This window comes from Neoarius graeffei, chromosome 6, assembly GCF_027579695.1.
Source record: "Neoarius graeffei isolate fNeoGra1 chromosome 6, fNeoGra1.pri, whole genome shotgun sequence".
In the NCBI taxonomy this organism is placed as follows: Eukaryota; Metazoa; Chordata; class Actinopteri; order Siluriformes; family Ariidae; genus Neoarius; species Neoarius graeffei.
This window is the reverse complement of record NC_083574.1, coordinates 76,810,590-76,817,608: the sequence shown is the minus strand read 5'-3', so window position 1 is coordinate 76,817,608 and position 7,019 is coordinate 76,810,590. Positions and strand designations below refer to the sequence as shown.

The 7,019-nt window shown below is 41.4% G+C and overlaps 1 long non-coding RNA gene across 1 annotated transcript; it reads left to right on the top strand.

The window, feature by feature from the left end:
• The first annotated feature begins 3,729 nt into the window (after positions 1 to 3,729).
• Positions 3,730 to 4,142, top strand: LOC132887523 (uncharacterized). The gene is made up of 2 exons (XR_009654848.1): positions 3,730 to 3,804; positions 4,083 to 4,142. It is a non-coding gene; the product is annotated as an uncharacterized LOC132887523 (long non-coding RNA).
• The last annotated feature ends 2,877 nt before the right edge of the window (positions 4,143 to 7,019 follow it).

Here is a 7,019-nt window from a genome sequence, read left to right as displayed (position 1 = left end):
GCTCCTTGCCCAGTCTGTGAGTTTTGGTGGGCGGCCTTCTCTTGTCAGGTTTGTAGTGATGCCATATTCTTTCCATTTTGCTTTAATGGATTTAATGGTGCTCCATGGGATAATCAAAGTTTGGGATACTCTTTAGCACCTATGGTTTATGATGACCTGGATGACTGAGAACCTTCCCATACAACTATATTCTTGTTTTTGGCTATCTACACGGTCTTGCAAAAGTATTCATTCCCCCTTGGTGTTTGTCCTGTTTAGTTGCATTACAAGATGAAATTAAAATGGATTTTTTTGGGGGTTAGCACCATTTGATTTACACAACATACCTACCAATTTAAAGGTGCAAATTGTTTTGTAATTTGACACAATAATTAAGATGAAAAAACTGAAATTTGGAATGTGCATAGGTATTAACCCCCAAAGTCAATACTTTGTAGAGCCACGTTTTGCTGCAATTACAGCTGCGAGTCTCTTGGGGTATGTCTCTATTAGCTTAGCACATCTGTCCACTGGGATTTTGCCCATTCCTCTAGGCAAAACTGCTCCCAACTCCTTCAAGTTAGATGGGTTGCATTGGTGTACAGCAATCTTCAAGTTATGCCACAGATTCTCAGTTGGATTGAGGTCTGGGCTTTGACTAGGCCATTCCAAAACATTTAAATGTTTCCCTTTAAACCACTCCAGTGTAGCTTTATCAGTATGTTTAGGGTCATTGTCCTACTGGAATGTGAACCTTCATCCCAGTCTCAAACCTCTGGCCAACTCAAGCAGGTTTTACTCCAGAATCGCCCTGTCTTTAGTGCCATCCATCTTTCAGTCCTGACCAGCTTTTCTGTCCCTGCAGATGAAAAACATCCCCACAGCAATATACTGCCACCACCATGCTTCACTGTAGGAATGGTAATCTCGGGGTGATGGGAAATGTCGGGTTTGTGCCACACATGGCGTCACCCATGATGGCCAAAAAGTTCAATTTTAGTCTCATCTGACCAGAGAATCTTCATCCATGTGTTTGGGGAGTCTGCCATATGCTGTTGGGCAAACTCCAAATATGTTTTCTTATTTTTTCCTTGAAGCAAAAGTAATTTTTAAACTTGCTTTATTTCTTAATTAATGTGTTATTCAAGGGCGGCATGGTGGTGTAGTGGTTAGCGCTGTCGCCTCACAGCAAGAAGGTCCGGGTTCGAGCCCTGTGGCCGACGAGGGCCTTTCTGTGCGGAGTTTGCATGTTCTCCCCATGTCCACATGGGTTTCCTCCGGGTGCTCCGGTTTCCCCCACAGTCCAAAGACATGCAGGTTCGGTTAACTGGTGACTCTAAATTGACCGTAGGTGTGAGTGTGAATGGTTGTCTATGTGTCAGCCCTGTGATGACCTGGCGACCAGGGTGTATCCCGCCTTTCACCTGTAGTCAGCTGGGATAGGCTCCAGCTTGCCTGTGACCCTGTAGAACAGGATAAAGCAGCTAAAGATAATGAGATGAGATGTGTTATTCAATTACGTTTTCAGTTTTAGTAACCTTATATCGTGACTCATTTTGGTAACTAATTGCAATTAAATATTATACTTATTGGCCTCTTCGGTTTTTAGCCATTGAATTTAGTTTGTTTGGTCCATGGCAGGCATCACTTATCCACGCGATCTTCACGAGACTTGTGCGAGACTTCGAAATGTGAAGTGTCAGCCAGGTGTCAGTGAAGCCATCTTGAAAACTGCTTTCCACACGAAATATTTCACTAAAACAAGTTTAATAACGATTACTGCCTACTTTTTTTCAAACTTTCCTGATTGCTATCAAAACAAACAAAACTTCCGGCTTGATTACATCAGCATTCAAAATAGAGTGCACGCGTCTTTTGACAACATTGACAGATGTTGGTCACTTTGATTTCCACTGTACGTTTTACTTCCATCCTACAATGCCTCGCACAGGTCTCAACGAATCTCGTTTATGCCCATTGTTTTGACATATAGACTGATATATTACATAGCATATTTCAAACACTCATAACTTGCTACAGCAATAACAAAATAGCTATTAAACATGCATTCCTATATTTAATAAAAAGATATTAATTGAATTTTGACAATAAAAAAATGGTCTTCAGTTCTCCTTTAAATGTTTCCTTTCAAACCACTCCAGTGTAGCTTTAGGGTCATTTTAGGGTCATGTTTAGGGTCATTGTCCTGCTGGAATGTGAACCTTGGTCCCAGTCTCAAACCTCTGGCAGACTCAAACAGGTTTTCCTCCAGAATTGCTCTGTATTTAATGCCATCCATTTTTCCTTCAATTCTGACCAGCTTTCCTGTCCCTGCAGATGAAAAACATCCCCACAGCATGAGGTTGCCATCACCATGCTTCACTGTAGGAATGGTGTTCTCACAGTGATGGGGAGTGTTGGGTTTGCGCCACACATGGCATCTCCCATAATGGCCAAAAGTTGAACTTTAGTCTCATCTGACCAGAGAAACTTTTTTCCATGTGTTTGTGCAGTCTGCCACATGCTGTTGGGCAAACTTCAAATGTGTTTTCTCTTTTTTTATGTGAAGCAATGGCTTTTTTTTCTGGCCGCTGTTCCATAAAGCCACGATCTGTGGAGTGTATGGCTTAAAGTGGTCCTATGGACAGATACTCCCATCTCCACTGTGGATCTTTGCAGTTCCTTCAGTGTTATCTTTGGTGTCTTTGTTGCATCTCTGATTAATGCCCTCCTTGCCCAGTCTGTGAGTTTTGGTGGACGGCCTTCTCTTGTCAGGTTTGTAGTGGTGCCATATTCTTTCTACTTTTCTATCATGGATTTAATGGTGCTTCATGAGATATTCAAAGTTTGGAATATTTTTTTATAACCCAACCCTGATCTTTACTTCTTCATAACTTTTTTTATCTGTTTGGAGTGATCCTTGGTTTTCATGTTGCCTCCCCGATAGCAGAGGGTCGTTGAAACGACGTAGAGTTTTGGTCAGAATGGTCGGTTTCCGTCGTACGTCAGAAAATCAACGTTGAAACGGCGCCGTGAAACGTCGATTTCTCCGCCGTCTGAGAGGGTCGATTTATCACCGTTGAATCAACGTGGGTAAAGGTTGATCTGTCGACCGTCAGAGAAGGTTGAATATACGACGTTGAACCATCGTCACTTTTGCCGGCCAGTTTTCAACATTGGTAGGATGAGCAACTGGCCCGTAGCCAGGGGGGATCGGAGGGTCCGTTCGATCCCCCCCCCCCGCGACACCACGCCCCGGACACACACGCCTCAAGATTACTCAAGATTTATTCATTTGTTCATGTCCGATGAATATACATTGATTCACATTTAAATTTACAATATCAAATCCAGACTAATCAAAAAAGAAAAGTAGACTAAGTGAGGACGAGTTAGAAAAACGGGTTCATTTCTCCTATGTTTATGTTTACACGTTTTGTTCAGACTGCTTTACACCCCAATCCAGTGGGTGGCGGTAATGCCCCCATTAGACCCCTTTCACTGACGTCACCCAAAACCGGAAGTAAACAAACCCTGCGCCACATTGGAAGACCAACAAACTCGTGATTTGGGGGAAATAAAGGCAGCGCGCGGTATGTGAACCCACGAGGCACTTGGTTCATCATAAACCTACAATGGTAAACTTTTGTGCTGTGTTAGGGTGTTCTAACAAAGCTGATGGGAAAGGTGAAAAGAAGTCTTTCTACAGAATACCAGCTGTGATTGAGACAAGCAAACCAAGGAGCTTTCTGCCAGGAGACAGAGAGAGGATTTAACTGCTTTATGCAGAGCGGATCTGAATACTTCAAGTCTATTTTGTTACTGGTAAGTCACTAGGCTAGAGTGTTGTAGAACATTTTTTTAAATGTTTACTGAATAAAAACATCCTTAATTTTATCAAATATTCTCTACTCTATATTTCATTTCTTTCTTTTGTTTTAATTTTCCTCCCTCCATCCCTCTTTGGATTTTAAATATAGTTTTTCCCCATGTCCAAATAATGAGGTAGGGTGGCATTTAGAAACCCATAGCCTACTGCTGACTTTCTTTATCAATGCTGCATCAAATTAATTTTGGTTATGTTTTTCTGTTTCCATGTACAGGTCTGCGCCGCAGGAGGAATAGGCCACAATTATAAATAAATCATAAAATGTTTCTAAGAACTTGTTCAAGTGTGTTCTGTTCCTTATAAATGTTAAAAGTTATGCCTCATTAGATAGCTTGACAAACATTAGGAGAGGTGCATTGTTGCATGCATTTTTATATCCTGTTGTACATTAAACAGGACGTAGCCTACGCACATTGATATAAATTAAGTTTCACTTTCATGGTTGAAGTATGCATGTGTGTGTTCATCCTAGGCAAGAGCCCCGATGCTTTATTGTTAGCTAGTTTAATTTAGCCTGTTTTGCTTAATTTGTAGCCTTCCTGTTGTACATAAAACAGGAAGTAAAGTTGGATGAATCATCGCCGAAAATTCAACTATAAATCGACCGAAATACGTAGTTGAATAAAGGGTGAAAGGGGGTCTATTCTCTGTCGACCACCAGCCACTTTCCAACGTCGTTTCAACGGAAACTCGTATGAGCAAAGCGGTGTTGAATCAACGTCGGTGATTCGACGGCGTATAGGTCGAAGAACATGCCGATGATTCCACGTCGAATCAACGACCCTCTGCTATCTGGGTTGCTTAGTAGTGGTACAGAGTCAGAGGCCTTCCAGAACAAGTTGTTTTATACAGACAACGTGTGACAGATCATATGACACTTTGCACACAGGTGGATCTTAATCAAGTAATTATGTGACTTATGATGTTATTTGTTGGACCAGCTCTTATTCAGGGGTTTCAGATGAAAGGGAATGAATACCTGTGCGCACTCCAGCTTTCTGTTTTTTTTTCCTTTTAATTATTGTTTGTGTCACAAAATAACTGTACATTTAAAGTGGTATGCATGTTGTCTTAATCAAATGGTGCTAACCCCCCAAAATTCCATTTTAATTCTAGCTTGTAATGCGACAAAACAGGACAAACACCAAGGGGGATGAATACTTTTGCAAGACACTGTAATACCTGGATGTTTGTATGGACAATTTCCATTCATAAATTATTCTGTCTTTTTGAATGAATTACAAAGGTGAACAAATATACATTGGACACTGGGATGCACTTTCATTTAGTTGCTACTGATAGGCACAACTGTAAACCATAAAACATAGCACTGCAATTGTATGCACTTTCATATCAGTGTCATGCTTATCTGAGATTTTGTGTCACAAACTTTCGCTGTCAGCATGCACTGCAGCTCTTGGTCCACATTATGGCTCTCAGCTCATTTTGCTTTGAATTCCTGTCATGTTTATTATAACCATTTGTATTTATACAACCTTTGTGTTCAGTTCCTCATTAGTTTGCCAATAGATACCTCGTGTCTTTGTTTCAGTGTGAAGTCTCATATGTGTGTTGTAACTGTTTTGGATCCGTATGCTTGGGTTGAAGCAGTTTGGAGTGTGTGGAGAAGAGAGGAAGGCAAAAATGCACATCCACATGAACTCTAGGACTTCCACAATACTCGTCCTTTATTAACTTACTACACTTCAACCTTACCATGCCCAGTTGAATGGCTCTATCTTATCATACATGAAGAAAATAGAAGTCACACATTCCCTAAATGTTACTCTTAAGTTGAGGAGCGAAAAGGATAGGAACTCATTATCAGACCTCAATTTCCTGCAAGGTGTGCGGCTCAACTAACAGAAAACACAAGTGCGGGCTGATGATGCTGCCTCCCTAGGTAACACAGCATGTCTTAAAGGCACATTTCACAATTTTGACTACTACCTACCCCCCAGGGAGAAAGGCTGACGCCAGCCATACACTACTGAGATACAGTCTCTATTTAACATGCTCTCATACATGACCAAGCAGTTAAATTGTCAGAACCAAACAGGGTTAACACAGCAATATAATAAAGTAACTGGTATACATGCTAGTACCACACAAAGTAGAAGTCCTTCATGACATTCACAAAAGAAGTAAAACATTAACTTCAGCCTTTCAGACAAGTGTAGCATGAAATCACTTTTTTTTCTAAAGGAACAGGGTAAAACAACTAACCCATATGAATTCTCTAAATATTGAAAAAAATTGTTTTTGTGCAGCATAACACAAACACTACCTCTGTGGCAGGCTGCATAGAAAATGTAGATCACAGTCATACAAGAACATAGCTTGTTGTTGTTGTTAATGTTGTTGCTCACAACAAAGAACCAAAAATTTCACTTCAGTCCAAATCTTACAGTATGGTAAGGGTTGGTCCACCTATTGTCTGTCCACCCAGAGGTGATCCTGGGGATTCATCTTGGTCTCAGGTTGTAACAGCCTGTTAGTGTAGGGGTAGAGTCAGCCAGTCATGGTTTTCAATGTTAACAGTCCTTTCAACAGTCTCTTCTACAGAGTTCTGCTCAGGGTCAATGGAGTCAGAGTCAGTGAGACAGGCATTATCAACACGGACAACTGTGAGTACATCAATAGCTCTTGTGTCAATAGCATTTGAAAGAGGTGAATCCGGACACTCCATGACAGGGGACCCACTGTTCTCCAGTAAAACAGGGCTCTGTGTTTTAGAGTTCATGTGTCTTGTATGCTTGCTGGCTGAAGCTGTAGCCCATGTATAGAATGGCTGTAGATTCACTACATGAAAAATCCCAGGGTCTTCCCCAGTGTCAACTTTGGTGAGTCTAGTTCACATCAGACATCTTCCTGGAGATGTGATATGGGCCAGTGTATAGTGGGGCCAGCTTAGCTGTGAAGGAGGACAGTGCATCTGATCTGGGGTGAGCCTTCGCTCTGACAAGGTCTCCAGTCCTGTAGGAGACTCCACAACATTTGCAGTCGTAGTAGTGTTTTTGCTGCTCATGACTTGTATTGTCTGTGAAGATTCTCAGTCATCCAGGTCATAGTAAACTGTGGGTGGTAAAAGAGAGCAACTGGACTTGCTTGAACAAACGCAAGAACATTTGAACAAATGCAAAGACATTGT